The sequence below is a fragment of the Asterias amurensis genome, chromosome 18 (genome assembly GCF_032118995.1).
Source record: "Asterias amurensis chromosome 18, ASM3211899v1".
Lineage (NCBI taxonomy): Eukaryota > Metazoa > Echinodermata > Asteroidea > Forcipulatida > Asteriidae > Asterias > Asterias amurensis.
Window position 1 is genome coordinate 6105543 of NC_092665.1, and position 20029 is coordinate 6125571.

General features: G+C 39.5%; 1 pseudogene; it reads right to left on the bottom strand.

Moving 5' to 3' along the window:
• Nucleotides 1-294: 294 nt before the first annotated feature.
• LOC139950959 (alkaline phosphatase-like) lies at nt 295-19779 on the bottom strand (annotated as a pseudogene).
• Between the last annotated feature and the right edge of the window lie 250 nt (nt 19780-20029).

Genomic DNA, 20029 nt, shown 5'->3' on the forward strand with positions numbered 1-20029 from the left:
CTATTTACTACAAACGTACAGTGTGCGGTGTTGATACCCAGACTACAATCCCGGTCATATCTCTTTGGGCCCCTGCCCCCTTTCAATGTTGGTTCCGATTGCCGGTCCTCTGGGTTACATTCAACATTGAGATGGGGACGGACGGGGGCAGGGGAAACGATGTTTATTGTCAGTGGGAAGTGGACAGGGAATGGTTTTATATAACGTAGGAATTGGCATTTTGGCTGGGACTGTAGGCCCCGTTGCCGGAGGAACAAAACTCGTCGTATTTGACTGGCGACCGAACATGTTTTCTTAATGCCTCCTCCTGGGTTCCCCAGGCTGGTAGGGGCCGCAGTTAAGGAAGAGCCGGAGTACTATTGATTTTCTAGGAGATTCTGATATCGATACGGTCTGAAGCAGATTTAATCAACAGAGGGTAACTTGGTACTTAGTAGATTTTCCTCCTGAAGCTTCCGCTGGGGAACTTAACAAGGGTGCTTTCAGAAGAAACGACAATGGTCACCGCTCACTGTAAGAGAAGGAAACTATCTCCAAGGGACAAAATCTCCTGCCACTCGCAATTCAAGGGCCGCGCGCAGTTCTCCAGGACTAGGCGCCTAGATGGGTTGCCGGCGTCTCAGTGGAATCAGTACTGCCGGAGATTCTTTCCCGTTTGATAAACTAACATGGGCTGAGTGGGGGTGATTTAACAGAGAGCGCTATCGCAAGTAGTTTGTAACAAGTTTGCCGTATAACTTTTTTTACTATTAACATCTCTCCGTTGCTCATTACCAAGTAAGGCTTTTATGCTTACAATTATTTGTTGAATTTTGAGAGGTATTAGAAAATGCTTCAAAACAACATAATTTAGCCATTAACTTATGGTTTGGTGTAACGTACCCCAGAAAAGGTGTCTTCAAATTAAAATCCTCAGTTTGTTGAAAAAAAGTTGTTAAAGCTTGACTTAAGTAGTGTAGTAAAACGTTCGTGTAAAAAGCAATACACAACTGGCCTTATGTTGCTTTATGTGCTTGCAAATGAGTCTGTTCTGACAAAATACATTAAAATTGACAATGTATTTTTTTTTTACCTTGTTTGAGGTAACATTTTAATTTAAAATTTAATAAATGTCTGTTCAATGATAAAAAGCGAAACTACCATTGGAGTTTCGAGCCAAGGGGGCAATGATGTGTCATAGAAACAATTAGGTGAATATTTTTGCTCGAATAAGATGAAAATGTCATGTTTATTTAAACAAAACTAACTTCGGTGTGCTAGTGTAGTCAACACATTCACTTTGCTTACCAATCGGGCACTTCGAGCCGGATGGTGGCGAATTACTTCTTCCTTTTAATTTGTTTAAGTTTACAGTATTTAGTGATTGGTAACTGTAAATGTAATCATTCGATAACATGTTTTTTGGGATTGATAAAAAGTGATCAGACAGAAACAAAATCACACTAAAATTGCACGCACGTTAATCTCCCCAGCTGATGGCTCTGTGGTGCCCGGAAGCTCAGTGGTGACCTTATCATCGTGATACTTACACGGTCTATTGGAGGGAAATGGTTGATCACCCTGGGGAGCCCCATGTGATCTTGACGTCACATTTGAAACAATATTTACAAACTAGGGGGGGGGGGCGGTCGAACACACACACTAAGCCCACAATAACATCCGAGTATTATAAATAACGCCCTCTGTTGGTCTAACAATTTTGAAGCCTTAGTTTTAACCATAGCTTTAATCTCCTATAATTAGGAAAGGCGAGAGTCAAAGGTTTCCGATGACACCATAATGTACGTAGGGGTGTACCGAACAACGAAACTGCGAGGAATACAAATCAGCGATACTTCGCGCTATGTAGAAATAAAAGGGGCACAAATGAAACAAAAGTACGTTTACTTAACAAAAACATGTTTTTTTTTATAACTTCATGACTAAAATTAAGTTATCTAAATATTGACCATGAAAATATAGATCCTAAAGAAGTAGAACAAAAAACATTGTTACAAAAAAGAATCTCTCCACAACGACCCCTTCCACATGTAACCGTCCATTGCACGCTAAAGCATTGCGCGAAATTTTACTCATTTTCACAGAGCGGGTCACTGGTCTCTGGCTACCACGGCGAACAAGTATATGGACAAGGCAAGGAAACACCAGGGCTACGTTAATAATAAAGATCGCAGGTTCATAAATGTCCAAATAATTTGTTTTCGTGATTTGTTTTCATCAAATATTAAACTAAAATGTATCCAGCCAGTTTCTCATTTAGGCCTGGCGTTCTTTTTGTTTGTTTTTATCTGTATGGTTCAAAAGTGATATTGCTGAAAAAAAGTCGGTCTGATTTAAGCGGTTGTAAAAAAAGTTAACAGATGTCATGTTTTGGGTTGTTTGTTTTACTGTTTGCAAACACTATAATCTTGGCTGTCTTTGCTACAAACTGGACAAAATACATTCATTGAATTTCTTTTTCAATCTATAAACTTCCGTACGAAAGAAAACAACAGTAAAGCCAAAATGGAATTTGGTCCAGTAGAGGGCGCCCCATTGTGGCAGTTTAACCCGGAAGCATATCTGACCACGTGGGCAATGTAGTGCTGTTCATGTTACCCGTGAATAAGATGCGACATTGGTCCATTGGCGTAAATAGTGACGTCCTCTCCACCATGAGTCTCTGAATCAATTGGGACAAGCCCTGGATGGTGAAAATCGTCAGCCTCTGCACAAACAAATAATAAAACAATGTTTATCACAATACAAGTAAAATAATTGTTTACACAAGTTAATGATTAACTCTATGAAATGGCAAAGGGGCACTTTCCCTTGGCAAAATCGTGTTTGCAAAAACTTCCCTGTAACTTTGCCAAGTTATATGTTTAAGATTTAACATATTTCAAAAAGTCTGCATATACTCGGATTTAATTTTACTGAATGGTGTACCTGAGTGGTATAAACCAACACTCAAAGTAATCAATTGGAGCTTTACCTGTGTTGGTATCCGTCAGATTCCGTCTCGAACCAGTACTTTTGAAGCTGTTTAACTCCTCAATTCCTCCAGGGCCGTTTGCATATGAGAGTGTTGTAAATGGCAAACCGTCATTCATCAGACCTTGACGTTTATGCAAAACCATTTTGTTGTAATTAGAATTTAAATATGAATGGTTTGACGATGAATCACCACTCATTTATAGAAAACTGAGAAGCTTGCACAACTTGTTAACATTACTTACTGGTCAGAATTCAGTCTGCATTCGGGTAACTTAACGGAGTTTACTTTTTGTTTCAAAACATAATCAAGCTGCAGTCTACAAACAATTGGATTTATCGAGAGATATAGCCCTTTGAAAAAAGGGAAGTAAATAAATAATAATAGTTAGAAACAGTCTCTCTTTAAATTCATCGTATACTATTTTGCATACAAATGATATTTTGAAAGATATAGCTTTTAACTGTTCTAAGACAATGGCACTATTGGTAATTGTCAAAGACAATAACATATCAAACGTCGAAGTTGCGAGATAATAATGAAAGAAAAAACACCCTTGTCACACGAAGTTGTGTGCTTTTAGATGCTTGATTTCGATACATCAAACTCTAAGTCTGAGGTCTCGAAATCAAATTCGTGAAAAATTACTTCTTTCTCGAAAACTACGTTACTTCAGAGGGAGCCGTTTCTCACAATGTTTTACACTATCAACAGCTCTCCATTACTCGTTACCAAGTAAGGTTTTATGCTAATAATTATTTTGAGTAATTACCAATAACAATAACATAACATAACAATTAATATTTATAAGGCGCTATTCCATCAAGATCATAGCGCACTAGAAAGAAATTAACTTGGAAAAAGGTGAGTATTAAGGACTTTACGAAAAGCAGACAGAGTATTAGATTCCCTAATGGCAGTTGGGAGATTGTTCCAAATCATTGGCCCAGCCACACTGAAAGCCTTCTGATCTAAAACTTTGTTTGCTCGGGGAACATTCAAGCGAGTGATGTCAAGTGGGGACCGAAGAAATCGTGGAGGAGTGTAATGTGACAGTTAAGTGGTAACAATGAGGTGTAGTTTTGTTAAAGCATAAAAACGAGAAGAGCAATCTTAAAATGGATTCGTTCTCTAATTGGTAGCCAATGAAGTTCCCTAAGTGATGGGGTAATAATATGTTCTCTCAAGGGTGTGGAACATATTAAACGACCTGCACTATTTTGTAGTCTTTGAACTCTGTCCAATTCATATGACGTTGCACCAAATAAAAGGAGATTGCCATAGTCAATACGAGAGAGGACTAAAGCTCTGACAACATGATTGAGAGTATCCTTATCCAGGTACCGTTTGATTCTCCCTAAGTTACGTAATTGAAAATGTATTGATTGGCAGAGGCTAGAAACTTGCTTGCTCATTGTCATATGCGAATAAAATTTTATTCCTAAGTTGCTGACAGAATCAGTAGGGTCAATCGATGTATCACCCATATGCAAAGATATCTTCGGCAGTTTCTTAAGGTTTTGGGGAGTACCAAGCACAATGACCTCAGTTTTATTTTCATTGAGCTTAAGCTTGTTAGAAGTCATAGTGTCCACTGCCTTTAAAGTTATAATTGTGGATGAAACTTACCTCCCCTGCCGAGAATTGGACTACCACGATCAGTTGCTCCTCCTATAGAGAGTACATGGCTATGGTCGGCAGTTACAATAAATAAAGTCTCCATTTCATTGGTCATTGACATCGCCTTGGCTACAGCCTTATCCATTGCAATGGTATCATGCAGGACGTGGTAGGCTAACCCGTCATGATGCGCATGGTCAATTCGGCCACCTTCGTGTATAAAACCAAGATAGTATGATTTATTTGTGTTTGAATTATTGAAACTTGATGAAAAAATCTGGTAGTGTGTGTCTTGTTCGTGAAGATTGTTGTATACCTTTATCACGCTGTCACCACCTTGGTCATGTTCCCTGTTTCCATAATTACAGTAATGAATGCTAATATTCTTTGCGCAAACATGGCACGAGGCTATTATTTCGTCCAGCCTCAGTTTGGTTACAATGAGTTTGAATGGAGTAAAATCGGGATGGCCACACCGTGACAAAGCAACATCATAGACGGAGTTTTTGTCAACCAAGATTTTAAAACTAGGAAAATACATAAATACTAAGATAACAAACGTTGGCCCTAGTTTTTAAGAATGTTCGTTTGCAACCAATTGGGATGTATTCATTTTTAATTACAAGTTTGCAGCAATGTCTACTTTGGTGACAAAATCTAGTAGGTCGGTTGATGTTTTGCTATTATTCGGCCGTCCATGCCAACCTGCGTGGTTTAGTTAGCAACAATGAAAATACATACAACCTGTGACTGAACAGTGGCATCAAAGAGACAATGCAAATACTCCATAAAACGAGGTTTCAGATTGTCAATGATTTTCTTAGCCACATAAGTAAGAGGTAGGGCCTAACGACAAGCTCTTGCGAAACAGCAGCAATGACACAAAGGGCTCATGTAACCTTGTCCAAGGCTCTTTACGCAAGCACCGGCCCGCTCTGAATTCACGAACTGCATAGATACTATACTGCACGGTATATAACAGTACTTAATACCGTGGGGTCGAAGCATGGTTTTTCGAGATTGTTGTACCTCATACAACGAGGCTGAAACTAGACTCTATGGCCGAGTTCGTGCGGTGTGTTCTTGGATGCTCATGAACAAGTATGGTTAGCTGTTCTTGTTTCGTCCGCTCAAACGACGATTAAATAGAGCGCCACAAAAAGTGATTGGGTCTGGTCATGTGACTACGCAGTAGGTCAGTCAATATAGGCTGTTTTTTTTTAAATTGGAAACTTGACAAAAGAAAAAAGTATTGTTATGTGCCGTGCGGTGTAGTATCTATGCAGTTCGTGAATTCATAGCGGGCCGGTGCTAGCGTAAAGAGCCTTGGACAAGCCTGTATGTTGTAATAATAACTTACCCTCAACCATAAGGAAGAACCCGTCTTTGTCCTTCTGAAGTATCTCAATGGCCTTTTCTACCATCTCAGACAATGAGGGCTCAACCCCTACGTCATTCATTCGGTTACCTTCAAATTGCATATGACTGGGCTCAAACAAACCTGAAAGGTAAGCTAAGTTAATTCAACTGTCAAATAAAAGTTTCTATATTAAATCGTCCTGGTAAGTTTTTAAGTTCAAACCTACGCCTTTTCACTTTTCCGTGAATAAATCAGATAGTCAAAGGTTTCCTCCCTCCCTATGACTGCTTCCTATTAAGACGGACACGTAATATTATTGTGATATAATAAACAAAAAACTGAGTGCAAACAAAGTAATGTAATGCTGTACAACCAATAATTTTAGGTTTGCTTGAATATAAAACGTGTTAAATACACTGGAGACCTTTGGTAACTGTCAAAGACCAGTCTTCACTTGGTATATCTTAACATATGCATCAAATATTACAAACCTGGAGCGCGTTTTGGCGACCCTAACCAGAAACATGTTTGAGCTTTGGTTATTGGTCGAGCGTGTTCGGTTGAACCGCTGTTCCGACCAAACCGTAACCGACTTGTTGGCTCGGTTAGGCTTGGTTTTAAGATGGCGGACTCTAAAAACTAACGGAAAACGTACTGAAATTCTTTTAAAAATGAAATACTTTGAAGCATAACAATTAAATAATGTTGATAAAATTACAAAGACAAAGTTCCATTCCTCGATAATAAAATCACGGCAATATATTTTGAGAACATAAATTTGCAAGAGATGTACCTTCGTCATGAACTGTTTCTGGTTACCGACCCGTTTTCGCGTAGCTCTCTGAAATTTTTTCGGTCAGTGAATTTGACGTCAGCAACTTGTTTCTGGTCGGGGTCGCCAAAACACGCTCCTGTTAAAATTTGAGCTCAATTGGTCGTCGAACTTGCGAGATAATAATGAAAGAAAAAACACCCATGTCACACGAAGTTGTGTGCTTTCAGATGCTTGAACTCTGGATCAACGGCACCTAGCCTAAAGCCCAAGCCAAATAAGTGACACAACCTTCGATACCAAAATGAAACCCTCTATAAGCCCACATCCTGGACCTATTTACATGAACATTTAGCCCAAGATTTATGCGGCGTAAAGGTTGTAGGCACAACCATGTTCCGAACGACATGCCTTGGTTATGGCTGTGCCATACAGACGATTGATTGTACTTGTTCAAATTGGTACATAAAACATCAACTCACCTAAAAGGTTGTCAGTTTCAAGCGGATTGACGTCTTTAAATTGTTCCAAATTCCACACGTACTTGTTGTTTTTATATTGTCTTTACCTGCTTGCCATTCGTCTTAAACAAAACATAATATTGTAAAACAACTAGTGAAACAAATAATTGCTTGATTGTTATAGTTCTACAAGAACACAAAATTTTAAAAGAACATAAACAGACAAGAATAAATAAGGTGAACAGATTAATGACCATTAAAGACATTGTACTATATTGGTAATTGTCAAAGACCAGTCTTCTCACTTGGTGTATATCAACATTATGCATAAAATAACAAACCTATGAAAATTTGAACTCAATTTGTCGGCGAAGTTGCGAGATAATAATGAGAGAAAAAAACACCCTTGTCATACGAAATTGTGCGCTTTCAGATGCTTAATTTGGGGCCCTCAAAATCTAATTATGAGGTCTTGAAATCAAATTCGTGGAAAACTACTTCTTTCTCGAAAACTACGTTACTTCAGAGGGAGCCGTTTCTCACAATGTTGTATACTATCAACCTCTCCCCATTACTCGTTACCAAGTAAGGTATGCTAGTAATTATTTTGAGTAATAACCAATAGTGTCCACTGCCTAAGTTCGTCTGGATTGTTGAAGATCATGATCGTTTTTACAAATCCAAAATTATGTATGATGTTACTTACATATAATTGACGAAGCTCCTAGCTTAGGAGTGAAACGTAACTACTAGTACTAAATTATATGTAAAGTATACATCATACATAATTTTGGATTTGTAAAAACGAATCTTTTATTTCAGATTCATTACCACTTTATATTCAAGTACATTCCTCCTATCTTCTATAACTACGCACCATGCTGTCTCTATGGTAATGTCAGCGCCTTGCGGCTCCTGGACAGTTATCGATTCACCATTATCGACATACCAATACTGATTTACCATTGTCAATTCAACAATATATTTTCCCAATATCGATTCTCCATTTCTGAATCACAGTTATCTTTTTCCGACTATCGGTTCACCGTTATTGATTCACAAATATTATCGAATCACCATTATCGATTCACCAACATCGAATAGTGGTTATTGATTTACAAATATCGACTCACCAATATCGACTAATAATTATCGATCAACCAATTTTGATTCACCATTATCAATTCAGCATTATTGATTTCAGTAGCTCGGTTTCTATGGAATCTGGATGGGATCAGAAGCTGTTAAAGCAAAATGGTGCAATAGTCATCAATAATTGGGTTTAAGTTTGATCAGGTTTACATAACAATGAGATTTCGTCCATCATTTCTAGATCCAACTTTAGAAGCGTCTTTAGGATACTCTGGGTCGGCAGCTTCTCTCGGTAACATTTTCATCCTTCCCCCACCCATTATAACCTGGCATAGATTAATGAAGAATTAGTATAAAAATGACCGCACCATGAAGTTGGTGGTCGGCATGCAGCAATGACTAGCAGGAAAGGTATTCTAGGAATCTGCTTCTTAAATAGAATAACACCATGCATAAAGTGATACTGACAAGTTTGAAATAATGACATTAATTTGATAGCCTTTCATTATGTGAGCACGCTTTAAAAAAATGCAAAAAAATGATTAACTGTTTAAATTGATTAACTGTTTAAATTGATTAACTGTTTAAATTGATTAACTATCGAATGCTTCCAGCTACCTGTTTCATTGCCGGTCAGTTTGTGAGATACTTTGACTCAAAAACCAAAATAACCCATGATATTGATGAGGGTGGCGAATAATGAAACGGTACATTCAGAATAGTGAACGCAAACACTGGTTTGTGTCAATGTTGCAGATTGTACCTGTGTATCCTGTCCGAGTGTTATGAGTTGCTGAGCGATGTCAATGCAACCGATGTCAGTTTCCTTCTGCGGTATATCAGAGTCACACTCCCAGTCTCGATGGGGCGAATGTGCGTAAAGTGCGGCAGGGGTAGCGTGTGTCACACGGGCAGTGCTGACGAATCCCGTTGCCTTGCCTTAAGAAAGCACACAAAGCAACGAAAACCTAAGTTAATAACTAGCATTTATTAGCTATATATTCGATCGATACAATTTCAAGAACACAAGACTAAAATTATTACAAAACACTTGACAACAAATCAATGATAGTAAATCATATTTATTATACACACATTGACTGGCAATGAGGTAATTGTACGTTTACCCCCGAGGGACTTTGAGCGACCAGAAGAGGGACCTATTTCCCGAGGCTGAAAGCCAAGGGAATAGACGTATACTAGTTACCGAATTGTGCCAGTCAATATTGTGTATTATTATACAGCTCGGTCTTAAATGTGAAATAAGAACAACACGTGGAAAAGAAAGGAAGTTTTGTAGTTGCTGTTCACGGTTCAAGTCAAGAGAGGGCGCTGTAACCGGGCACTATTTTAAAAGAGCTAGTTCCCGCAAGCACATGCGCCCGATCACTAGACTTTTGACCAGATATCATAACAGACTCCACATTAGCATTGAGACTAGATTTACAATCTCCTTTAATAGCAGAATCGTCTAGGCCTATCACTGCTGTCTTGGTTTTAACACCACTAAAATAAGCAGTGGCCGTACCAGCCGAGTCCGGTACTTGCCTGTCGGTATTGTAGGTCTAGAGGATGAAAGAGTGCAGGAAATATTCTCAGACTAAATGCTCCGTATGTTTGACCACGTGGGGCGCACTCAATATAGTGGGTGCGTTCGTTTAGCTTCCCTGGGTCGACCCCGATCTGCCCCGGTACGTTCGAATAGCTTTGACTGGGCTCACCCGGGTCAGCCCCCCCCCCCCCCCCAGTGCCCTGCTTGTGGAGTGGGTCACTAGGGGTGACCTGAGGTGCATGCCATCACCACGAGAGGGCGAGTGTGTTCGTTCGAGTAGCTCTTGTCAGGGGTTCACCCGAGTGAGCACCACGGGGTCAACCCAGGGAAGCTTATATCGGGCACACCCGATATTTGTATCACTTCTGGGCACTATTTCCCCGGTCAGGTTCTTGCTTTTCAGAACCAGTGATTTCATTGGATAAACGTGCAGTGAGTTCAGCATTCTGTTTCCGTGTTTTGATTGGTCTGAGGTGATGTTTGGCATTTGTACTAGCGGTCATCTGCATATGAATCTAGGTGAAAGGTGAAGATGGACAAGGATTGACCTACGCTAGAGGCCACTCTCTGGCGTTATCATTCACGAGCCTCGAAGTGTGACGTCAGATGTTCAGGTTATAGGGATATACTAGCCAGAACATCTGACGTCACACTTCGAGGCTCGTGAATAACGCCAGAGAGTAACCTCTCGCCTCTAGGTCAATCCCCGTCACCAATCCCCGTCAATCCCCGTCTCCAATCCCCGTCAATCCCGTCCCACGATTCGTCCTGTACAGTTTTGATCAACGTTCTTCCAATTGTTGTGCCGTTAATGTTGCTTGAGAGACGGGTTGTAATGGCTCCTTTAAGGGTTTTATTTTAACTTGGTTTATGTGATTGTAATGTGGTGGCTATGTTTTCCAGTATTTAATAACTGTTTGGGGATGAATGAATAAACCCCGTGATACAAATATGTTTGATAGCGCCCTCATTCGGTCAAAAATACGGCGCGTTTCTGTTTGAATGTCCAAATCAAAGTACAGGGCTGCGTATTGGCGGTCGTACCAATAGATGTTTCAGTCATTGTCCAGTGATTATCCAATGTCCAATTCAACCGCCAAAAACTCACCCATGGCTGGCTTAAAGTCAGCGCGAAAATAATCTGCAGTAATTATGCAAATTGACACTCCCACAATATACCTGCATTGGTGCAAAATAATTCTCTTAAAAACGCAACAACCGGCAACTTTCCGCACAATAGTTAAACAATATTATTGTAATCATAAATAACATTTGTTATTACTTTACCGTGACATGACTTGGCTTGTTTCGATGCGGCACCATTATGAGAGTGTGGGCTTCGACGAGTGCAGTTTGTTTGCAAGAACATTGCACGATTACTAGTGAGTTACTCCTGCATTGCAATTTAAAAAGTAGCAGTAAGGGCGTTTCATGTATATAAACCAGTGGGTGGATTAGTCTAGGACTAGTCTTATCTCGACTTAGGACGAGTTACTCGTCCTAACTTTGGACTACCCATACGTTTTTAATATCTCCTAGGACTAGTCCTAACTCTTTGTGAAATCGACCCCAGACCTGCTTTAAGTGGGGAGGTTTTTTAAACGGTGAAGATCTCCTGCAGTAGTTGTTTCAGTGTGTAGGTTCGAGACGTAATAATTATTGTTACCTTTGACAAAGCTACACTAGGGAACTTATCTCATTCGAGGTCTGTTTCTTCCCCGTGATCTCCTTCCAGTTGCCCCTTGAGAATCCTCGCAGCCGTCACGGTTGTTATACCCATCCCATCTCCGACGAAAAATACCACGTTCTAAGCTTTATTTGTGTTGAGTGTTTGCTCTCTGGTAATAGCTTTCTGCAAACTGTCGTTAGCCAGGTCATTCCATTAATTCGCACCTACAACGATTTTATACAAACACTTTAAACACTACTCGAAGACAATCAGAATAGTTTCGTCTTCTTAGAACTCGAAGATCATCAGTGCAATTTGTTTGGGTTTCGTGATTTAGCTTTTGCATATTTTGAAACTCCTTGTAAATAGGATAACTTAGTCAAGAGTACTCTTAAAAAATTATGATTGGCAAAGAAAAACTTTTATTTATTAAATAAAATATCAATTTATTGATTATGGGGGTTTTCATTTTCATTAATGACCTTTTGATCACTTTAAGGATATCTATATTGGCCTATTAGTTATAAACCTTATTGTTATATTAAGACAGCGATACATGCATAGACATATACCGGGTATTTTGTTATGAGATTAAGGTGTGTTTTTTCTCGACCCTCATCTTCTGTGTTTTTCGATAAAAAATAATCGGCTGTAATATTTGTTGTGTTCGTACGTCGTTAAACTATCAATAAAAGACAATGGAACAGGGCACATTGCGTCCAAATTTCGGGTTCTATTCACGTGATAACAACGCGCAAAACAACAGAGCTCTCGTACAACCAGATCTCGCGTGAAACAATGTGATAACTAAGTCTGCATACATTATCATATTCAACTTTGATCCGTTGAAAAGTCAAATGGGGCTCTACTCTATTCAAGCGAGAACCGCTATATGCCTACTTACTTTGTGGTAGCACATTGCCTCCTGCAGTCAGCATATAGATCCAAATTAATCTTAATTAATCTTAAATCCAACATGTTGAAATCAAAGTAACAAAATCAGAAGTAATGAAACAGTGTATACCGATCGTCACTGTTTGTCGGCGCCCCCCCCCCCGCTCAGAACCCTTGCCCCCCCCCCTCTTGCCCCCCCCCATATGAAATCAGAGATAAGTATATTCTTATAGGCCTTATATATAAATCGTTTAAGGCTGCATAAAATGCTGCCGTAAAACGGAAAACTTTTGTTCATTATCAGTAGGCCCTATGTGGACTAAAACGTGAAAAATGCGTGGAAACGCGCGCGCGATCGTATTGGCGGTAAATGTTTGTTTAGGTTTTTCGGTTACAGAGAGTGCAGGATGTGACAAAGTTCTGTTAAATACGTGGTGGTCTGAACGCAGACCAATAGCTCCGTAAACACAAAGTCAGATCATGGAGGTAGAAATTTCTACCTCCATGGTCAGATGCACTACAGAGAAATTTACTACAGCACAAAAATGGCCAGCGAAAAAGGTTGCTTAGACCATTTCTTCTCCTTTGAAGCAAGCGGTGCAATTGAGAGGTAGGCCTATTATTTTTAAATATCCGTTTCGTAACTAAAATGTGATTATTAAACACCCACAATTTCGATCCTTTTTTTTTGGCTTACACTTGTTACAATAAGGCCGAGTAAAAAAAGAAACATGTTTAGTGTCTGGGTTTCTCAAAAATAAGGAAGGAGGAGGGGCTTTTATTTTTTATTTCAAGATGGTCGCCATGAATGTCAAATATCAACTGTTTTTTTTCTGCTGCTGAAATACACAAAACATTAATGAAACAGTTTGGTCAAGGCATTCAGACAAGACATTCAGATTTTTTTTTTTTTTGCTGAGATCATTTAAAATAACCCTTTTTCAAAAAAAAAACAAGAACAAAAATGTGCATTAAAAAACTTAAGAAAAAAAAGAGGTGTCCTGTAAAAAGAAAGCGGGCGGGGACGCTAAACATTTCTATTTCCGAGGTTAACTCTGCATTTTACAAAAGTGGTATACTATGTCGGTAAATTTTATACTTTGTGTTACTGTAACGGTTTTTCAGCATAATTGTATGAGGAGTTGTAATAAGATTTGTTTAAAAAAAATCACCTCGAAAAACTAATAGTTACGAAAGCCTCCAGAAAAAAAAACGATGTTTAAATCTGTGATAACGGCTTGATTCGTCATAGTGGATTCACCAACGCCTCCCCTCCCATCCCTACCCCCACCCCTCCCCGCGTAAATAGCGGATGGCGTATCAGCGTTACAAATCCTAAACGATTGAATGTGCATACAATCTAATTACATACACGTTTTGATGATTCCGTAATGATGGACCGTAAATTGTGTTAACTGAATCAAAATATCTTGGCGTTTCTTTTTTTTAGCACTATTCGAAATAGTTGATCCTCAATGTACACGTTCTTAATAAATTGTAGCCCTCTCATTGACATGCATGGAGTATTTATTAAATTACTGAGCCCTCGACTTCTTCAATGCTATTTATTTATTCAACAATTTTCTCCTGCATTTACAGATATTTGTTTGTTCATAACAATAAGTAAAACAATGGAAAAGGGGAGTGGTACGAGGTCTTAAGCGTTTGTCTAAAATCAACAGTATCTTAGGCCCCGTTCCCACTGGACCCCGCGTTAATTTGGCCGTAAACAAAAGACTAAGCCGAAGGCAGGCCGGGTCCTTTATTTACGACCACAACCCCGCCAGTTTGAAACGAATCTTCAAGACTATGACTTAGCACAACTTATTCTTACTAATATAGCAAAGCCATTTTCGGTTTACATGAATAGGCCCAAAACAATTGGAATGGACTTGTAAGTTCAAACTTGTGTTAAATAAATCCTGATCAAAGTTTGTATAAATCTCTAATAATATGCATTTGCAACTTGTCTGTACTCTGAATGTAGCTGGGGGCAAATGTGTGTAAACACCTTTTGTAAATTGTCAAAGACCAGTGTTCACTCTTGCTGTATCTCAACTAAACATAAAATAACAAACCTGTGAGCTCAACTGGTCGTCGAAGTTGCGAGATAATAATGAAAGAAAACACCCTTGTAACACAAAGTTGTGTGCTTTCAGATGCTTGGATCCGAGACCCTCAAAATCTAATTCTGAGGTCTCGAAACCAAATTCGTGGAAAATTACTTCAGAGAAAGTCGTTTCTCACAGTCTTTCATACTGCCAACAGCTCCCCATTACTCGTTACCAAGTAAGGTTTTATGCTAATTTGAGTAATTAACCAATAGTGTACACTGCCTTTAAGCACATTTTGAGATTTTCAATATATGAACGAGTCCTTTATGTCAAAGAAGTTGCCCAAGATAGGGACAGAATCTCCGGGGACAGATTTCAATAGAACACCGGCCCAAGGCGGAATCCTGAATTACGTGTTTTTTAAAACAATGAAAATGACTTAAATCTCATCCAAAAGTTCATTTGATTGTTTTTGATTTGTGTGGTTTGTATTGATTGTTTTTGCTCCATTGAATTTTCTTGTTTCCCAAAAGCATTTGTGCGTTTCGGTGGTAGTAGACTCTGAGAAAACAAAGAATACAATTGAAACTAAGTTTAAAAATACCCTTTAAAGGGAAAGGCAGGACACATTAATAGGTAACTTTCAACCACTAGTGAGTCTTTCCACTTGGTGTATCTGAACATATTCTTAAATTAACAAACCCGTGAACATTAATTTGAGCTCAATTGGTCGTCGAAATTGCGAGAGAATAATGGGAAAATCACCCCCGTCGCACAAGTTGTATGCTTTCAGATGCCTTCAGTTTGAGACCTTAATAACTCGAGAAAATACTTCTTTCTCAAAAACTACGTTTCTCCAGAGAGAGCCGTTTCTAACAATGTTTTATGCTATTAACATCTCTCCATTGCTCATTACCAAGTAAGTCTTTATGCTAGCAATTCTGTTGAGTAAATACCTATGGTGTCCAGTGCCTTTAATGTTGCTCTGTTGGTGGCGCACTCTACTATAAATACATTGTCATTGCATTTCGATTTCGGAAAAAAAAAAACACTGAGTTAGTGTAGTAAACATATACTTCAAAAGAGTGGAAGCACGAAAGAGATCCATCTGAACAGTATATATATTGCGTACACAGTTCTTTCTTTGATACTAAACTTGCACTTTAACTCACAATCATCGGGGAAATACATCAATTGAGCGGAAATAGAAGGAAAACGGCCAGGAACTTCAGGAAGCAATCACACAGTGCAACCCAGTAGGGCGGATATACATGTAAAAATACCATACCATTAAACCGTGTACAAATTGATCTCCATTGGTAACATACAGCCTCATCCAAACCAGTGATAGAGTAAGTCACTGCTTTCAATCAGTGACCTTACCACATACACAATGTAGTGTAGAGTTTTACACCACTGGTATCCATTCAACATACAGTATCATTCAAACCAATGATAGAGTAAGTCACTGTCATAAATCAGTGACTTTAACACGGTATTGATCCACAATTGTAACATACAGCCTCATCCAAACCAATGATAGAGTAAGTCACTGCTTTCAATCAGTGACTTTACCACATACACAATGTAGTGTAGAGTTTTACACCATTGGTATCCATTCAACATACAGTATCATTCAAACCAATGGTAGAGTAAGTCACTGCCATAAATCAGTGACTTTAACACGGTATTGACCCACAATTGTAACATACAGCCTCGTCCAAACCAATGGTAGAGTAAGTCACTGCTTTCAATAAGTGACTTTAAACACATACATGTAGTGTAGAGTTTTACACCAATGGCATCCATTCAACATACAGTCTCATTCAAACCAATGGTAGAGTAAGTCACTGCCATAAATCAGTGACTTTAACACAATTGTAACATACAGCCTCGTCCAAACCAATGGTAGAGTAAGTCACTGCATTCAATCAGTGACTTTAACACGTATCTATGATTGGCTGCTCATCGATTGTCAATCAAACATCGAAGTAGACTGATGGGCACTACAATGGAAATACAGCAGTATTTAAACGCGCTGCTCCAGCAGCAGTGCTCATAACAACTTTGCATCTTATCGGAAGAGAGAAACTGAGAAAGTTTGTACTGCAATAACACAACATCAAGGTAAGTGTTTCTCGTTATACTGTCGGACCCGGACTTTGGCTTCTAGATGCATTCAGTGTATTTTAGGGTAGCCTATTATTTCAAGAATGTTGCACTTTTGGCCCAAGAAGGGGCACCACTCTACCCAATAAAGCAGTAAAATTAACGGTGCTTTACCTGGCAGCTGGTGCCAGGTAAAATGCAGTAAATTTCACAGTAGCAGTTTTGTAAAATTGTGCCTTGAAGGAGTATTTTGCTAAACTCCACTTTGAAATTTACTGCACTTTTAATACCTAGCAACCTGGCTGCCAGGTATACAAAGCACCGTAATTTTGACGGATTATTTTTAACAGCGTATTCAGCTGAAGTTCTCATGAAGTGTTTGGGTCACTTGATCTCTGCCAACATTAGTGTACTGTGGTACTGTTTGGTGGTACAGACTGTAATGCCGTTGTATTTCCCTTTGAAACCACGATACATAGCGTTGTGTCGTTGGGGCTTTTATCACCATACTTGCAAGTGGTTTCCGTTTTGGAGAAGCAAGTTCCGCTGGTATTCTGTACATTGTCTTGTTCGAAAAGTGGACAATAAAAGTTTACCTAGACAGTTTCAGTTGAATGTGCTTGATATTCTGCTCGTTTTAATGTGTGTGTACTATTCATCCAAAAGCTGTCAACAAAATTAACAACAAGTACTGATGAAATGGCATTGTGTGACATGACCACTTTGTTATTTTCTTTTATGTTGTGGGTAAAACAAAACAAGATTGAACATAATGCAACACTTTCACAATTATTATGGTGATCGGTGTTTTGTACAGCCGACGTGGGGAGGGGCAACCGAGGTGAAGCCGAGTTTGCCTGTTTGCCCCAAAAGTTTACACAAAACCTGGACCCCGTCACGGCGGAGCATGCAACATTAATTGTTTTATTTTACCATGATAATCGATTCCTCTTGTTTGGGGACAAATTGTTACCATCCTCCATTATTGTTACGACAATAATGACACAGTTTAATACTATGACAGCATATGTTGTAAGCCAAAACATGGTGGCACACTGTCTTAAGGTGCTGTCACTTGACGTTTTAGCCAGCGTATGTCAACGTATGAAAATTTTAGCGAGTACGCTGGCGTACGTCGAATAATTATGGGTAACTTTGTATAAGTTAAGAGCACGATGAAACACGCTGATATACACGTCGATGTAAGTCGTGTGGCTCATGAAGGCCCTGTCACACCTTGACGTTTTAGTCAGCGTATGCCGACGTTTGCAAATTTCTCTAAAACGTTAGCATACGCTGAACTATCGATGGATTTTTCAATTTTGAGCGTATACGAAGCGTATTCATAAGGAGGTGGACGGATGCATACCGTAGAAGTAACTTACACAGAGCGTTTCCATAACGAATGCTTAGCGTGTTGACGGCGTTCACAACTTATGTTATACGATGGTCCAACTACTGCATAGAGCGTGGGGGCAGCGTATTGCCGACGATCACATACAGTAGCCTATAAAGAGGGTGCCTCTCGACGATTGAAATAATAACTGCACTTGACATCGTATTAATCCTCATGCGAACCCAAATTTTATATACCGATTCACATAACTCTGCCAATACACCATTACATGGTAGCTGTAAGTTTAGAAACAAGTTTAGTAAATAATGTGGTCATCCGGAACACGTTAAATACGTTCGACGTAAGTTCAAAGCACTTTACTCATATAGGTTATAAGAAATTTGTTTTTGGTACGCTAGACATTATATCGACGTATGTCGACTTATGATTACCTTACAAGTAACGTGGGTGAACGTGTGTCATCGATCGTATAACGCACATACAACTTATGCGGAACTTATGAATCACACGCTGGCACACTTAGATTTTGTTGTGCATGCACACAATTTATCGACGACCTCGCCTTACTACGACGCACACGGCGTGTTTCAGCGTGCTCATAACTTATACAAAACTTACCCATAACTTATTCGACGTACGCCAGCGTATTCGCCCCAATTTTGTATACGTCGGCATACGCTTGCTAAAACGTCTAGGTGTGACAGGGCCTTAACGTTCAATAGTAGTAACGTGCTTTGAACCTACCTCGAACGTATTTGACGTGCTCCGGACGACCACAGAACTTAATGAACGTGATTCTAACTTACAGCTACCGTATAATGGCGTATTGGCAGCGTTTATGTGAATCGGATACAAATTGGGTTCGCGGGAGGATACTACAATGTCAAGTGCAGTTATTGTTTCAATCGTCGAGAGGCACCCTCTTTGTAGGCAACTGGATGTGATCGCCGGCAATACGCTGCCGCGCGTTATGCAGTAGTTAGATTACCGTAGGACATAAGCTGCGAACGCTGTTAACAGGCTAAGCATTCGCTATGGAAACGTCCTATGTAAGTTACTAATACGGTCTGGATACGTCCAACTCGTTATGAATAGGCTTTGTATACGCTCAAAATTAAAAAGTCCATCGAAAGTTCAGCGGATGCCAACGTTTAAGAGAAATTGTCATACGTCGGCATACGCTGACTAAAACGTAGAGGTGTGAAAGTGCCGTAGTCAAGGTGTGGCAGTGCCGTAAGTTAAGATCACGGCTAAATACGCCGATATACGTCTTTGTATTATGCTTTGAACCTATGTCGAAATTATTTGACGTGTTCCGGACGACCACTTGTGATGAAATTAAGTAGTGGCAGCGTATTGGGAAATCGGTATACACTAATCGGGTTCGAAGGAGAATACAGTGATGCCAAGTGCAGTTATTATTTCAAACGTCGAGGTACCATGCAATACGCTGCCCCGCGCTATGCAGTAGTTAGACTATTCGTAGATATCGTATCTTTTTACACGGGGAGAAATCCTCACAATGTAGACAAGTTGAGGAATCTTTCTTGGATTATAAAATGAGCGAAGTGATACGGACATGAGCTCAATGTATAGGGTGTTGGTTTTATCTCAAACAATCACTGTGTTGCACCATCTCTTGTTGATATAGAGGCATACGCGCCCCACCCTGTATCTTCCCTGTAATTTTGGAATCTCTGTCAAGTCGAATCCGAGATCCAAAGCCGTCTATATGGAGATCATTACTCTGGGTTGTATTGTCTAACAATGTCTCGGTGAAGGATACCAGAGTCTCTGTGTTTACGCATGTGATTAAACGAGCTCATCCATTTTGGGGCATAGGGAACGGCAATGGACAATACCATTGTTGGGAGAAAGATTCTACCGGTCTGATTAAATTTCTTTCCCCTCACCACCCATATTTCCTCTTTTTCTCCTTTTAAAGTTGTTTATAATTGTCTGACAGTTGTTTGGGTGTCATTGGTTGAAGATCAAACGAGCCAACGGCACCCTGCCGTAAGCTAAGTAGGTATTCAAGTGTGTAGCGGTAGCCACTTTGTTGTGTGTAGCGATTATTTAGCTCAACACAACAGAACACTAACGATCAATACGGCC